The 17,790-nt window shown below is 42.4% G+C and overlaps 1 protein-coding gene across 3 annotated transcripts in view; it reads left to right on the forward strand.

The window, feature by feature from the left end:
• The first annotated feature begins 7,903 nt into the window (after positions 1–7,903).
• Positions 7,904–17,790, forward strand: part of SULT2B1 (sulfotransferase family 2B member 1) — a 35,145-nt gene continuing 25,258 nt past the window's right edge. The window contains exon 1 of one of the 3 annotated variants that reach the window (XM_060780363.2): positions 7,904–8,268. The gene's annotated coding sequence lies outside the window, so the exon portion shown is untranslated. Of the gene's footprint in view, positions 8,269–17,138; positions 17,228–17,790 lie in introns of those variants that run through there. The other 2 variants (XM_060780360.2, XM_060780364.2) reach the window with 2 other exon arrangements.

Genomic DNA, 17,790 nt, shown 5'->3' on the forward strand with positions numbered 1-17,790 from the left:
CCAGGACAATATACAAGGTGCACAACATTAGCATTTAAAACAGTAACTAAATCAACTACGTCAATATAACAATACAACAAAACATCAATATAGCATCTATACATCTATATAACTAATCCATCACGTCTCAACGGTAAATTCATAATCCGATCTCCTCGTCCATTATTCCAAGTTCCAAGATCAATCAGTTGGTTGCACTGCTTAATTAAAGGCCTGTTCAAAGAGCCAGGTCTTTACTCTTCTCCTGAACGCCAGCAGGGAGGGGGCCGATCTAACGTTTGCGGGAAGGGCGTTCCACAGCCGAGGGGCCACCACTGAGAAGGCCCTGTCTCTCGTCCCCGCCAGTCGTGCTGTTAAACTGGTGTCACACCATATTCATACTATAGTGTAAACACACACCCCTAGTGTCTCAGGAGACCAGAGCTTGAGCTATCTGCTTTTAACATTGTTGCGTATATTGGAATGGAGCTCAATTCTTGCTGTTTGTGTCGATTAGTATCTGCTTTTATGATTATTTAATAATAATAATAATAATCTTTATTTATACCCCGCCACCATCTCCCCAACGGGGACTCAGGGCAGCTTACATGAGGCCAAGCCCGGACAGCATAATCTGGTTTATATCTATTAAAGATCTATAGTCAGCCTTAGGCTGGATCTACACTGCCATATAATCCAGTTTCTGAATCCAGATTATCTGCTTTGAACTGGATTATATTGCAGTGTAGACTCATATAATCCAGTTCAAATCAGATAATATGGATTCAGAAATGGGATTATACAGCAATGTAGCTGGGGCCTGCATTGAACCAGATTATATGGTTTGCCTGCTTTGATAATCTGGATTATATAGTATCATAGATCCAGCCAGCGTCTTCACTGCAGTTAATCTGCATTCAGAAACTGGATTATATGACAATGTAGAAGAGGCCTCAAGCCCAGTTTACCTGTCCAAACAGATCTTCTCCTTTGAACCATTTTGGAGATTAAGATTTTCTGGGGTGGCCCTGCTCTCAGTCCCATCTTCTTCGCAGGCGTGATTGGTGGAGGACGAGAGACAGGGCCTTCTCAGTAGTGGCCCCTCAGCTGTGGAACTCCCTCCCCAGTGACATTACATCACACCCCCCCCCCTCCCAGCTTTCAGAAGGAGATTAAAAACCTGGCTCTGGGAAAAGCAGTAAAATAATATAATATGATTGGAATATGTGCAATGACTACGGAACGGCCTTGGACTTCGACTTTTGGATGGTGTGGTTTTAATATTGAATGTAATTTAAATGTTTAATATGTATTAATTCTAATTCAATTGATTTTAAACTGAATGATGTATGTGTTTACCTTTTCTAAAGATTGCATGTAATTTAAATGTTTAACATCTATTAATTTTAATTAAATTGATTTTAAGCTTAATGTTGTATGTGTTTAAGGCAGATATGGGCAAACCCAGGCCCGGGGGCCAGATGCGGACCTTTGGCCTCTTTTCCCGGGCTCTTCTCTCTCACAATCCTGTCTTTCCTTCCTTGTCTTTTTCCTTCCTCCTTCCCTGTCTCTTTCTCCTTCTATTCTTCCTTCCTTCCCTCTTTCCTCTCTCCTTCCCTCTCTCCCTTTCTTCTTCCCTCCTTCCTTCCATCTTTCCTTCCTTCTCTCTCTCCTCCCTCCCTCCATGGGGTTGGACTGGATGGCCCTTGGGACCCTTGGGGGTCGCTTCTAGCTCTAGGACGCTATGGGGTCTCATAGATACACTTTTTCTCTCCCGTCAACCATCTCATCCTGACCTTTTGGGATCCAAACATCCTTCCTTCACTTTCTGCCTCTGAAAGAGAAGAGGAAGGGGAGGAAAGGGCAGGGAGGGGGCTTGGGGAGAATCTCCCCCTCCCGGCCCACCCGTCTTACTCTGGCCCACCATGTGGCCCGCAAGTTAGAAAGTTTGCCCATGCCTGTTTTAAGGCATTGAATAATTGCCATATGTAAGCCGCCTTGAAGGAGCCCCCGATGGCGCAGTGGGTTAAAGCGTTGAGCTGCTGAACTTGCTGACCGAAAGGACGCAGGTTGAAATCCGAGGAGCGGCATTAGCCCCAGCTTCTGCCAACCTAGCAGTTTGAAAACATGCAAATGTGAGTATTTATTTATTTAAAGTATTTATATTCCACTCTTCTCACCCGTAGGGATGGAGCACCCGATGCTGCAGTGCGTTAAACCCCTGTGCTGACAGGACTAAAGACTGACAGGTCGCAGGTTTGAATCCGGGGAGAGCGCGGATGAGCTCCCTATATCAGCTCCAGCTCCTCATGCCTCCCACAAGGATGGTAACACATCAAAACATCCGGGCGTCCCCTGGGCAACATCCTTGCAGATGGCCAATTCTCTCACACCAGAAGCAACTTGCAGTTTCTCAAGTCGCTCCTGACATGACAACCCCCCCCCAAACCCACAGGGGACTCAGGGCGGGTTACAATGTACATATACATGGCAAACATTCAGTGCCATTTAGACATACAACATATATAGACAGATACGCAGAGGCTATTTAACATTCCAGCTTTCATGAGGGTATTCTGGCCACCAGGGGAGCTGTTGCTTCACCATCCATTTGTGACACTGATGTACTTCCTCATTCTTTGAAGGCTTGCTGGAGATTTTTATGACATCGTAAATTAGTTAAATTAGCCTCCCCACATAAGCGGTACCTAAATTTGCTACTTGACAGATGCAACTGTCTTTTGAGCTGCAAAGGTCAACGGCAAACTACACAAATTGGTCGGAAGCTCACTCCGACCTGGCCTGAGTAGATCAATAAGTATCACTTTGGTGGGAAGGTAACGATGCTCCATGCAGTCATGCCAGCCACATGACCTTAGAGGTGTTTACGGACAATGCTTGCTCTTTGGCTTAGAAATGGAGATGAGCATCAACCTCCAAAGTCGAACACGACTGGACCTAATGTCGGGGGAAAACTTTTACCTTTACGTAAGCTGCCTTGAATCCCCCTTGGGGTATAAATAGAGTCTTCCAAGTCGCCCAGTTTTCTGTGTGCCCGGGGGTGGGGGGGTCTCGCATTTGGTATCAGCCATTGATTGAGGTTCTGGGTTTGAGCCTGCCACTTTTGGACTCTCACTTGCCGAGGTGTTCCAGCGAGTGTCTCTGTAGCTCTTAAAAAACTATTTCTTGATTTAAGTCGTTGATGTGCTGGCTGATATTCAAACAGGGGATGAGCTGGAGATGTCACTGCCTTGGTCCTTTCACTATTGGTTGCTGCTTCCTGGCAGATGTCAGGTGGTGCAATACCGGCTAAACAGTGTAATTTCTCCAGTGGTGTAGGGTACAGACACCCTGTGATAATGTGGCATGTCTTATTAAGAGCCACGTCTACTGTTTTAGTGTGGTGAGATGTGTTCCACACTGGGCATGTGTACTCAGCAGCAGAATAGCAATGCGCAAGGGCAGATGTCTTTACTGTGTCTGGTTGTGATCCCCAGGTTGTGCCAGTCAGCTTTCGTATGGTATTGTTTATAGTGTCCACTTTTTGCTTGATATTCAGGCAGTGCTTTTTGTAGGTAAGAGCATGGTTCAGAGTGACTCCCAGGTATTTGGGTGTGCTGCAATGCTCCAGTGGGATACCTTCCCAGGTAATCCTCAGAGCTTGGGATGTTAGTCTGGTCTTAAGGTGAAAAGCACATGTCTGTGTTTTAGATGGATTAGGGATCAGCTGATTTTCCCTGTAATAGCCAGTGAGGGCACCTAGAGCTTCGGAGAGCTTATGTTCAATCATCTCAAAGCTCCCTGCTTGAGTGGTAATGACACGATCATCAGCATAGATGAAGCTCTCTGTCCCTTCTGGCAGTGGCTGGTCATTTGTGTAGATGTTGAACATGGATGGAGCAAGCACGCTCCCCTGAGGCAGGCCGTTCTTCTGTTTCCGCCATCTGCTTCTCTGGCCCTGGACCTCAACAAAAAAGCTCCTGTTTTGTAGCAGGTTTCCTATGAGACGGGTGAGATGGTAATCCTTTGTGATATTATACATTTTTCTCAGGAGGAGGCGGTGGTTTACAGGTGACAGGTCTAGTACACATGACCTGCTTTCAACTGCCTCATGTGAGTCTACACTGCCATATAATCCAGTACAAAGCAGATTATCTTAATTTTATATGGCAGCGTAAAAAGGGCCTCAGTTTGGTCCCAAACGAATTAAATCAAACCACAGCATACATTATTGTTCAGCAATTTCACCTTGGAATCTCTTTCAGCATTGTTCGTGGAGTAATGGTAACTTTCACCTCCGTAAGAGAGTGTCCTTGGAAACTGAAACGTTCTCCCTCTCGTTTCTGAATGTTGCCATTTTTCGATGCTGGATTGGTGCCCATTTGTACGGTTTTGCCGAGAGACTGGCCTGTTTGTTCCGCAAAGAGCGGTGAGCTATTGTGTTTTATGAAGGCTCAAGGATTTGGGGGTTGCCCTTCCACACATGTGCAAGCCTTTTCAGCCATCTCTGACTTTCAACTGGTCTGTATATTTATAAAGAGAAGAGGTTTGAGCCAAGATACTTTGGGAAAATGGTGATAAAAGGGTGTGCGCATTACGGTCTGAACTAAAGGTGAGTCTTTTATACAAGTGAGCAATTTTAAAGAAGACTTAATTTCACAGCATACTAACCTTGTGACAATTCCAACTCCAACCATCCATGTTCAAAGTGGATGAAAGTGAATATTATGGGGGATGCAGGTAATAACTGAAGCCATAATGGAGTTCGGTTTTGTCTGCCTGTCACCGAGATTGACTCAACTGAAAGTAGAATTGTAGTATTATACCAGGTATCACTACAAACAGATCTGAGATCAAAAGTTAATAGTGATCCCTTCCAAAAACTAGCACTGAGAAACGTTAGGTGTGCTGTGCTCATATCAAAACAGATTATCCACTTTGAACTGGATTATGTGAGTCTACACTGCTATATAATCCAGTTCAAAGCAGACAAGCTGGATTTTATAAAGCAGCGTAGAAGGGGCCTTAGTTTCCATACCCCTCTCCAATTGGATCTACGCTGCCATATATCCCAGGATCGGACCTCAGATTATCTGTTTATCCCAGATTATCTGGAAATGGAGACTCATTATAATCCAGTTCAAATCAGATAATCTGGTATCAGATCTTGGGACATAAATCAGTGTAGATCCATCCTCATTCCTTCACCTTTGCTGTCTCTTGCAGAATCTGTTGTTTTGGTTATGTACCTGCAGTTTTTTAGGACATCCTTCCTCCAAGGAGTGGAATCTCATACTTATAACAGTAGACATAATGCTAAATGTGTCATTTACAAACACACTTTTGAGATCTAGAGCTTTACAAAAGCGATACTTTGCCATAGTGGCAAGAACTACCATGATAGCTATTTTTATGTATTTTAATTGTCTTCTCAGGATTCATGTCTTAATTGTTAATTTATGTTATTAGTATAATTACTTATTTGATTATGTGCACTTGGTTTTTCATTCTGATGTTAATTTTTCTATTGTCATAAGTTCATGATCATTATTTTGTATTATTTTTGAAAAGTTTGTATTTTTGTAGGGCATTGAATGTTTGCCTTTTCTCTGGGTATAAACCGCTATTATATAGCATACTGAAAGAATGTAGTCAAGATAGCAAAAAGTATTAATTAGAACAACGCACAAGCTAGGAAAAGTTGCAGCAGTTTGCTTTTGCTGGAGCCTACTGGGAAGGGCCGGACTCTGCCTCTTCCATTGTGTTAATTGAATGCAAACTACTACGAGATGACTGAGGCTCCTTACATCCCAGAATATGATATCCCAGATTATCTGTTTATCCCAGATTATATGGCAATAAAGACTCGGGGCCCTTCCATACAACCATATAATCCACAATTTCGGATTTGAACTGTGATATTTGAGCCCACACTGCCATATATTCCAGTTCAAAGCAAAAATGTGGAATTGTATACAGCTGTGTGGATATAATGCAGTTCAAAGCAGATAACCTGAGATCAGATCCTGGGATATAAGGACAGTGTAGAAGGGGCCTGAGGATTAATAGCGACTGTCACTGCCAAATCTCGGCTATATTTCTACAGCCATTTGGCATTCTGTCAATTGCCTTGCATCCTTTCCACATGCACATTTTGATGTCTTAAGTACAGTCTTTTTAATAACTAAGGATCTATTTGAGTATGAAATCAAAGCCAAATTTAGTGTAGTTTTTTTTGTGTGGACTACAACACCTTGGTCCATGTTGGCTAGAGATTTCGTGGAAACCATCCCAAATAGATAACTTTCCAACAGGGGTGACCAGAGTTAAATGTAGCTGGGTGCCAATTCCTGTTAGTTAGCCAGTGGTTTGTTTGTTTGTTTTTCATGTCAGGAGCGACTTGAGAAACTGCAAGTCGCTTCCGGTGTGAAAGAACTGGCTGTCTGCAAGGATGTTGCTGAAGGGATGCCCGGATGATTGATATTTTACCATCCTGTGGGAGGCTTTTCTCATATCCCCACATGGGAAGCTAGAGTTCAACAGATGGGAGCTTACCCTGCTCCCCGGATTTGAAACGCCAACCTGTCCATCAACCAGTCCTGCTAGCCCAAGGTTTTAACCCATTGTGCCACCAAGGGCTCCTATGCTGGGAGATGCAGCCAAACATCTGGAGAGCCATATATTTCCTACCCCACTAAATGTGAAACCTAAATCCATTTCCTGGTACAAGCTAAAGGAAACAGACTTGAGTCACTGGAAATGAGACAACTCACCATTTACACAATATTCATGGACCGAATAGTTCTACTTCTGGTAGGAATTGGATTTAAGGCAGAGTTTATTGTTGAAAGCTTTCATGGCTGGAATCACTGGGTTGCTGTAAGTTTTTCGGACTGTATGGCCATGTTCCAGAAGAGGACCTCTGAGGATGCCTGCCATAGATGCAGGCGAAACGTCAGGAGAGAATGCTTCTGGAACATGGTCATACAGCCCGAAATACTTACAGCAACCTAAGGCAGAGTTGTTTTTTTAAAAGAAGACCCTCCACATAAACCCATTTTTAGGTGACAAAGATCCGCATAGTTAAAGCAATGGTATTCCCTGTAGTATGTGAGAACTGGACCATAAGGAAGGCTGAGCGAAGGAAGATCGACGCTTTTGAACTGCGGTGTTGGAGGAAAATTCTGAGAGTGCCTTGGACCTCGAGAAGATCAAACCAGTCCATACTCCAGGAAATAATGTCTGACTGCTCACTGGAGAGAAGGATGTTAGAGGCCAAGATGAAGTACTTTGGCCATATAATGAGAAGACAGGAAAGCTTAGAGAAGACAATGGGGAAAATGGAAGGAAAAAGGAAGAGGGGCCGACCAAGGGCAAGATGAATGGATTGTATCCTTGAAGTGAGTGCCTTGACTTTGAAGGAGCTGGGGGTGGTGATGGCGAACAGGGAGCTCTGGCGTGGGCTGGTCCATGAGGTCACGAAGATTTGGAAGTGATTGAGCAAATAAACAACAAAGGTGTTCACATTAACCTGATTAATATTCCAGCTCTGTCTATCTCCATCTGATCTGTTTACTATGATAAATATAGTGGTGTCGAGGTGATTTGAAATGAGGCTCTTAGATTGGAGATTGGAAGGTGACACATTTCAGTCAACTGTTGCTCCAGTTTTTTATCCTAATTATAAAGGCTGAGAGCCAAACTTTCCCAAGGTATAGTACTATTTGACTTACATGCAATGTAATTACAAATTACAATTATTCCCTCTGGAAGAATCTGTTCCTCTTAATTTCACTAACAATGGGAGGTTAATTTATTTTAATGTTTTTTAAAAAGTTACCCATACCCACTCCAATTTCCCTGGAGCTGGATTCCGGAGTGTGGGATGTGGCTCAGAGTGGCTTTGTGTGTCTTCTCAGCCGGTGTGTCACCTGACGTGGGAAGCAGCGCTCTGATCTCTGTCCCAAGATGCTAAGATGCCCAACCCTGCATCCGCCTTGTAGTTCAACACCCTCTCGGGTGAGTCATCCGGCCGCATCACCTTAGGGGGAAATCCTTGGACTGTGATAACTCCAGGGATCAGCTGGAGGAACAGTTGTGAAAAATCCAGGTAAGAGATGCCCAGGTGTGCTTCTGTGTGTATATACCTGTGATGGGGAAAGACAAGCCTGCCAGCAACTCAGAAGAGGAATACAAAGAGAGAAAGCCCTGTGTTTCTTAGGAAGAGGCACGGAAAAGAGCAACAGGTGCATACCTGTAGGAAGGGGCAAAAGGCTGGCTCTTGCAAAGGTATGATTTGGCAAGCAATGGGTTGATGGGATATATGGGTATGCACTATGCAGCATCCAGGGTCTGGTTTAGAAATAAGTGCACAGGTTGTATAAGTTGACAGTGTGGACTCATATAATCCAGTTCAAAGCAGATAATTTGGATTCAGAAACTGTAGATGGGATCAAAGAAGGAGAAGAAGACTTTTATTGAGTCGTGCTAATGTTTACCATTTGTCTTGTTGAGTTGCCTGCCTGCAATAATTGTATTAGATCAGTGTTTCTCAACCTGGGGGTCAGGACCCCCTGGGGGTCGTGAGGGCGTGTCAGAGAGGTCACCAAAGACCATCAGAAAACACAATATTTTCTGTTGGTCATGGGGGTTCTGTGCGGGAAGTCTGGTCCAATTCTCTTGTTGGTGGGGTTCAGAATGTTATTTGATATCAGGTGAACTATAAATCCCAGCAACTACAACTCCCAAATGGCAAGATCTATTTTCCCCAAACTTCATCAGTGTTCACATTTGGGCATATTGAATATTCATGCCAAGTTTGGTCCAGATGTATTACTGTTTGACTCCACAGTGCTCTCTGAATGTAGGTGAACTACAACTCCCAAACTCAAAGTTAACATCCACCAGACCCTTCCAGTATTTTCTGTTGGTCATGGGAGTTTTGTGTGCCAAGTTTGGTTCAATTCCCTTGTTACTGGAGTTCAGAATGCTCTTTGGTTGTAGGGTAACTATAAATCCCAGCAACTACAACTCCCAAATTACAAAACCAATCCCCCCCCCCCCCAACCTCACCAGTATCCAGATTTAGGCATATCGGGTATTTGTGACAGATTTGGTTAAGTGAATGAAAACATATTCTTCATATCAGATATTTACATCACAATTCATAACAGTAGCAAAATGACAGTTATGAAGTAGCAATGAAAAGAATGTTATGGTTGGGGGTCACCACAACATGAGGACCTGTATTAAGGGGTCGCGGCATGAGGAAGGTTGGGAACCACTTTATTAGACAAATGTTTTTAAATATGTTTATTTATTTATTTTTGTAAATTTGTTATTGTTTTACATATACATATTGTTTTGTATTGTCTTGTATATAATGTTGTAAGTCGCTTTGGGTCCCGTTTAGGGAGAAAAGCGGGATATAAATAAAGATTACTACTACTACTACTACTACAAGAAATATTGAGCAGAAGTACCACCATCAGCATACCTCCTTACCAACTTATTCATCACACTAGAGAAAAATCCACTTAAAATCCGTTTTCCGCCTCCTGCAGAATTCCCGGGTTTGTAGTCTAGTGAGGCTGTTAAAGGCTCCTTCCTAAACTACAAACCCCAGAATTCTGCAGGAGGCAAAAACCGGATTTTATGTGATGAGGCCCCTGAACCAACTTGTACAAGCCATTCACTTATTTCTAAATCAGAGCCATAAGATAATGTAGATCCAGCATTTATCTCTTTCTAATTCATATTTTTTTTCAAAATATAATCCGGCCCTCTAAGAGTTTGAGGGACTGTTAGCTAGCCCTCGGTCTAAAAAGTTTGAGGACCCCTGGTTTAGGGGTTATTTTTTTTGCCTAAGGATGTTTTGGGGTTTCACAATTTGCAACAATGCTGAGACAGGAGTGGATAGAAGCTTTGAACTATTTTTGCACAGGCTTACACCATATTTAAAAGGTAAAAAACATCTCCAGGAAAGGCAGCCCAACCCTTATTTTTGCTTTTTGTAAAAAAATATTGTTTAAGTCTGTGGAAATTAGGGCGGTCAGAAGCTTCAGAAACAGACTTAGTGGTTGCAGGAGGACCCAGAATAGTACCTGGCTCATCCCTGCTCTAAATCATTAATCAGGAACCCTGTTTACACCCAGCTACCTATAGATAGTGCGTCTGACTCGTGAGCTTCAGTTCATTGACTGTCGTCATTATCGGGTGGAGCATCAACTACAACAGGTTGTCTTCCACAACATCCTATGTGCAATCTTTTTGGTATGTTGTCCTTGAGTCCCTGTTTTCCTATTTAGGTGATGCTGAATAGGGACCTAATTTAACAAAAGTCTTCATTGTATTGTCAAAGGCTTTCATAGCTGGAATCACTGGGTTGCTGTGAGTTTTCCAGGCTGTATAGCCATGTTCCAGAAGCATTCTCTCCTGACGTTTCACCACATCTATGGCAGGCATCGTCAGAGGTTGTGAGGTCTGTTGGAAACTAGGCAAGTGAGGTTAATATATATCTGTGGAATAATGTCCAGGGTGGGAAAAAGAACTCTTGTCTGCATGAGGCAAGTGTGAATGTTGCAATTGGCCACCTTGATTAGCATTTAATGGCCTTGTAGCTTTATTGTAAGTCTTTATTATTGGTGTGCATCTGTTTTTGTAACTGTCTCACTCCCTTTGAGGCAAACCTTGGCACCCAGCTGCCTGCCCAAGTGTAAGAGTCTTTTTCGTCAAGCGAGCAAGTTAGGGAGATGTTAGCAAACATTTGTGTGCTCGGGAGCTGCAAAGATAAAAATAGAGCCGGTGGTGTGTGGTGTGTTTATTTTGACTACTGTAGGTTAGCTCCTAATTTCTCCAGGGAATAGTAGCAGCAGCAGCAAGAGGGCAAGTTGCCTGGTTGCTTTAGCTGTGCGGCACTTTATAATTGGAGAAGGCAATGACTTTGTCTTGAGAAACCTCCCTTTTCCCCAAAGGGGAGCTTTCTGTAAATCCCAAAGTCCATAGTAAAAGAAATCTCACCTTCATCAAGGGCATGCACATTGCACAGACCAATCGACATTACAGGGAAATATTGGTGCAAATAGATCAGAAATTAATTTGCATATATAAAATGATGGCCAGTATTCTCCATAAGCTACCTAGTAAAATAATATAACTGTACTGAGCCTTATTATTTTACTGCATAGCTGAACTAAAATACTGGCTATCATTTTGTATATTTATTTCCACTTTTCATCTATTTAAAGTTGGTCTACTGGGGTTTGGTTCCATGTTCCACTATGGCAGTGGCTTTCAACTTTCCTCATGCCGTGACCCCCTAATACAGTTCCTCATGTTGTGGTGACCCCCAACCATAAAATTATTTTTGTTGCTACTTCATAACTGTAATTTTGCTACTGTTATGAATCATAACGTAAATATCTAATATGAAGGATGTATTTTCATTCACTGGACCAAATCTGGCACAAATACCCGATAAGCCCAAATTTGAATACTGATGGGATTGGGGGGATTGAGTCTGTCATTTGGGAGTTGTAGTTGCTGGGACCTACAATCATTCTGAACTCCACCAATGGAATTGAACCAAACTTGGCACACAGAACTCCCATGACCAACAAGAAATACTGGAAGGGTTTGGTGGGCATTGACCTTGAGTTTTGGAGTTGTAGTTCACCTACATCCAGATACACTGTGGACTCAAACAATGATGGATCTCAACTAAACTTAGCAGGAATACTTAACATGTCCAAATGTGTACACTGGTGGATTTTGGGGGAAATAAACCTTGACACTTGGGAGTTGTAGTTGCTGAGATTTATAGTTCACCTACAAGCAGAGCCCCTTGAATCTCATCCATGATAGAATTGGGCCAAACATCCCACACAGAACCGGTATGACCAACAGAAAATGTTTTCTGATGGTCTTTGATGAACCTTTAGACACCCCCTTGTCCTGTCCCCCCCCCCCAACCAGGGGTCCCGACCCCCAGGTTGAGAAATACTGCACTATGGATACTGAAATCTGTGGGTGTTCAGCTCCCATTGTATATAATAGCATCCATTATATGAAATGGCTAAGTCCCAAGAGGGTCAGAAAGAGGTGATGTTCCAGGGGTCAGAGGCCACTTCCACACAGCTGTATAAAATCCACATTATCTGCTTTGAACTGGATTATATGGCAGTGTGGACTCAGATAACCCAGTTCTAAGCAGATAATGTGGATTATCTGCCTTGATCTTTTGGATTATATGTCTGTGTGGAAGGGCCCATAGATGCTCTGAGCACAATTCCAAGTAGACTACAAAACAAATCAATTACATTCACATAGGTAAGATTCCAATAGCACAATTATTACAAGTGATGCTACTCACAATGTGCCGCTTTATCTGATGACCCTTCACTAAGTGCTAGATTCTTATACAGATTCTGAATCAGTGATAATCCAAAACTCCAGTCAGTTTACATCCGGTATATTGTGAAACTAAGATGATAATGATAGGTGCAACCACACTGTAGAATTAAGACAACATGATTAGAGTTGGCCCATTGCCTGCTTATGTGTGAGATATAAAAAGTTACTTATTGGGAGGTACAGCTCGCAGAATCCCACCAGTGCCAATGACTATGCTTGCTAAGGGAGAGCTGAAAGCTGAAATCCAAAGAAGCAGTGTTTCCAAGCTCTGATGCATAGATTCCTGATCTATTTTCAATGTTGGTCATTCTAACCTGAGAGCCAGTGTGTTATATTGGTTTGAATGACTTTGCCAACCAGGCTGTTGAATGTTTGTGAAAATAAGGAGGTTCATAACTGGTTTGGAGGGGCTTATATGTGATAATGAGGCTGTGCACTCTAATCTGGTTTAGTTTACATTGTAAAAACAATACAATAAGCAATTGTTTATTCTTTTTAAAGATTTAATGTAATAAGTAAAGGTAAAGGTTTTCCCCTGACATTAAGTCCTGTTGTATCCGACTCTGGGGGTTGGTGCTCATCTCTATTTCTAAGCCGAAGAGCTGGCGTTGTCTGTAGACACCTCCAAGGTCATGTGGCCGGCATGACTGCATGGAGCACTGTTACCTTCCCAACGGAATGGTATCTATTGATCTACTCACATTTGCATGTTTTTGAACTGCTAGTTGGCAGAAGCTGGGGCTAACAGCGGGAGCTCACGCCACTCCCTGGATCTGAACCTGCGACCTTTTGATCAGCAAGTTCAGCAGCCCAGCATTGCGCCACTGGGGGCTCCTAATAATAATAATAATAATAATAATAATAATAATAATGGCCACATTTCCTCCTTTCAGCTGAAAAAGTAAACAGGGATGAATGTATGTGACCTCAGAGGCACAAACCCATGGATTTTAGTTTAAACATTCTAGCTGTATAAAATCCACATTGAACTGGACTCAGATAACCCAGTTCAAAGCAAATATTGTAGATTATTTGCCTTGATATTCTGGGTTATATAGCAGGAGGACCCAGAGATTTTTTTAGAGAGATTGCCTCTCTTGGAATAACCCAGTCTCACAGTGCGATTCTATGATCATCTTCCAGAAAAAGTTGATTGTACTGGAAGATCCAGAAATTCCTAGACAAGGAATGTGGAGGTCTGATGATAACAACAACAACCCTTTGTAGATACTAATAAATGGATCTAGATAGGCTACCTTTGTTGTCCGGATGCTATTCCTGGGATACAGGGGCAGACATAGGACATTCCCAGTCCAAAAGTCCTCATTCACACTGGATCAATGCCAGAAGCCATTGGGCAAGTGGTTGCAATTTCCCAGAGGTAACCACAATCCATACTGCAACTCATTGTTCTGCAAACACATGCATTTACGGTAACTGTGTGTTCTCCACATTTCACTGGGTTGATGGGAAGCTCTGTGATGGTGGCACAACTGGTGACCTCATGACCTTATCTAGAGTTATCGTATGTCCTCCTTTTCCCAGACATGCCCTCTTTTTCAGAGCTAACATTTCTGCTCCTATTTGCATTGGTGTTATTAAATATTGCCAAATAGTCCATGTAATTGTTGTTATTTAAATACAATGAACTTGAGGAATATGTCAGGTAGCAATTATAACACCTTATATAGTAGGGCAACTTAAATGACTGTCATATAGAGACCGGTAGTGTGAAGCAATTATGTGTTGTTGGCTACTTAGTTATGTTTACTTAACCATGGCAAGTAATTTCTCCTGGTCAAGGCAATCGTGTCAATATTGTCAATGTGGTATAGTGGTTTGAGTGTTGGGCTACAAATCTGGAGACCAGGATTCGAATCCCTGTTCAGCCATGGATAGCTACTGGGTGACACTGGGCAAGTCACACTCTCAGCCTCAGATGAAGGCAAAGGAATTCCCGCACCCTCCAAAGAAGGGATACATCTACATGGTAGAATTATTGCAGTTTGACACCACTCAAAGTGTCATGCATCAATTCTATGGAATCATGGGATTTGGAGTTTGGTAAGGCCCTAATGCACTCTGGTAGAGAAGGCTAAGGACCTTGTAAAACTACAACTCCTTTCATTCCATAGTATTGAGTCACAGCTGTTAAAGTGGCGTCAAACTGCATTAATTCCACAGTGTAGATGAACACAAGCTATAAATAAGAAATGACCTGAAGGTATATAGCAAAGTGATTATGAATACGGAACAGTTACCTCAATTTGCTGCAACTGTTTTGTATTTATGATCAGTACTTAGACATGATTTTGACACTATTGCCATTATTATAACTCTACCACAACTTACTTTACCAGGCAACGGATGCATGGAGGAGTAGAGTGTCAGTTCTACCAGTGATAAGAATATGGATGTATGACATTTCCATTAGGATTAGGGAAGCAGGCCAGGAGAGGTTACTTATATAAGTATACTTTGATAGGTTGCTGATACACAAATCTGTCCATCTTTTTGCTAATCCTGTTTTATCATTCATGGCACACCTGTGGGATCTTGTGTTAACAATACCGGTGTATATTTAGGCAATATTCGAAGTGTGTAAGATCTTGGCTGAAATTAGATGATGATGGTGATGATGATGATGATGATGATGATAGTGTATTTATTTTTATCCTGGGTTGTTGTGAGTTTTCTGGGCTGTATGGCCATGTTCCAGAAGCATTCTCTCCTGACATTTTGCCCACATCTATGGCAAGCATCCTCAGAGGTGTCGAAGTCTGTTGGAAACTAGGCAAGCGGGATTTATATATCTGTGGAATGTCCAGGGTGGGAGAGAGAACTCTTGTCTATTTCTGCATTGTGAATGTTGCAGTTGGCCACCTTGATTAGCATTGTTTATACAGTAAAGAAAATATGAAGCATATATGTGTGTGTGTGTGCGCGCGCGCATGTGTGTATATATATAATTTATAATTGTATGAAACTCTTTTAAGGGTTAGTTTAACCCAGCATGGCCAACCTTGGGCCCTCTGGGTGTTTTGAACTTAAGCGGCTTAAGCTGCTGAGAGGGAGAAGGAAGGGGCCTGAGGCTGTTAGGAATTGTGTTGGAGTTGAACACACAGAGGGCCCAAGTTTGCCACTACCTGGATTAGAAGAACAAGAGACCAGGGGTCCTGGGTTGGAATGGTGTGCTTAGTTTCAAAGGTGTCTAAACTATAAAAAGGAAAGGGTCTGAGGCTGTTAGGAATTGTGGGAGTTGAAGTCCAAAACACCTGGTGGTCCGAAGTTTGCCCATGCCTGTATTAACCCCTGGTTTGCTAGTAAAACTGAATAGTTAAAGGATGCATGTCTAACAAGCATGAACATTTTGGAAAGCTCTGCACTACACCATGCTTGCTCCTTACTCCAAACAAATAGAATTAGTTAAATATAAGAGGGTTCTCCGGAAAGTAAGGTTACAATGCACTTAGCTCATGGAGAATTTTTGCAGGGGAAGTTGGTATCATTGCCACATAGTGGGAAGTCAGCGAAAGTGAATGAGCAGTGCTAGTCATCAGTAGCTCATTGACTGGTGTTGTGGTGAAGGTTAGAGATGAGCGTCCTCATTCCGTTTCCCGTCAAGTGCAAAGCTCGCGTTGTAATACGCTACTTAAACGCTAAGGGCATGAACGCTACTGTGATTCATTGCAAGAAAGTTGTGGTGCCAGTGTTTTGGGATTTTTTGGAAAGAGGTGAAACAATCAATGCTGCAAGATATTGTGAGACCATGAAGAAATTTGGCAGAGCCATTGAAAACAAACATCGTGGGACGTTGATGGTGGGAATCTGTCTCCATCATGACAATGTGCATCTGCACACCACTTATGCAACACAAGAGTTGTTGACTTCATTTGGTTGGGATGTTTTACGCTACCCATCTCACAGCCCTGATCTTGCACCCAGTGACTATCATCTGTTCACTAAATTGAAGGAACACCTTCATGGAAAACGCTTTTCCGACAACAACGAAGTGAAAATTAAAGTGACGAACTGGCTGAAAAAGGTGGAGGGAAACTTCTATGACACAGGCATCAAAAATTTGTTCCACAGATGACAAAATGTATTGAACTGAATGGTGATGATGTGGAAAAATAATGTCATACCTTTGCTATAATCCATGTAAGTTATATTAAAATATATTCATTCTTTGTATTAAAAAAAACTCCTTGTAACCTTACTTTCCAGATATCCCTCGTATTTTTCTGCCTAAGGCAAACATAAAAAAGTGTTCTCCCTCCCCGTTCCAGAATCTAGTAAGACTTGACTGTTGGATCTAAATATAACACAAGCAGTAATTATTGAAAACCTGTGAGATCCTGAGAATTATAAGTCAAGAAAGTAACATTTCCAAGCTCTGGAGAAGAAGTTAGCCTCGGGGGCATAGGGCAAGTCACATAAAACACATAGCTGTGTCCTCAGACAGAAGCTCACAGCCAAGAGGTTCAGGAGGTTGCTTCTGCCATCCCCAGCAGCTGCTGCCTGAGGCCAGTCACCTCACTCACTCTATTAATGACAGGGCTGTACATAGCAAGCAAATTTACATATAACTTCTATAATTTCAATAGGCATGTGTCTTCCCAAAGATTGATTAAGACATCCTGAGCATTGTTGAATGCTCCGCCACCTCCAAACACCCACAAGTATTGATTTATTCCTTTAGTTGTTTGTAAGATGGAGAGCGTGGAGGCATTGGAAGGAGCTGTTCCTTTAAAGTAGAGGGAAAAGAAGATGTTGGCTAAAAGAGTGCTCCGAAACAGCAGATCTGACTGTTGTATGAAGGGAATAAAGGATTCTTGTGAGTACCTTATCAGCTTGCCAGCCCTTATCTTGTGTTTATGATATATGGAAAGCTTCTTGAAACATGCATTCTCAAGCTTTTGCTGTGCTCTGTCAAGGGAAAGAGGGAAAAAAGCCCCAACGTGGGGCTGTTACAAAGGGTCAAAACCCTACACAGCAGGTGTTTTTGTGGCTGGCAGAGCAGCAAAAGAACTCTTGCACCTATTAGGAATGCAGCAATCCAGATTGCTGTAATAAGGACTCGGCATCGGTCTCAATGTTAACTGATTCAGCAGCTGGTAGCTATGTATACCAGTAGATTTATTTTATTTATTTATTTATTTATTATTTATTTCGAGGTTTTATATACCGACCCTCTCACCTTCAAAGAGGGATTCGGAAGTCTCCAAGTTGAGATGCCTTTGTTCCACATTCTCCCCCAATTAAACTAAATAAGATGAGTAAAGATGATGATCCTGAGACTTTTACAAAAATGTTCTCAAAGGCTTTCATGGCCGGAATCACTGAGCTGCTGTGAGTTTTCTGGGCTGTATGGCCATGTTCCAGAAGCATTCTCTCCTG

The sequence above is a fragment of the Anolis sagrei genome, chromosome 6 (genome assembly GCF_037176765.1).
Source record: "Anolis sagrei isolate rAnoSag1 chromosome 6, rAnoSag1.mat, whole genome shotgun sequence".
NCBI classification, from domain to species: Eukaryota; Metazoa; Chordata; class Lepidosauria; order Squamata; family Dactyloidae; genus Anolis; species Anolis sagrei.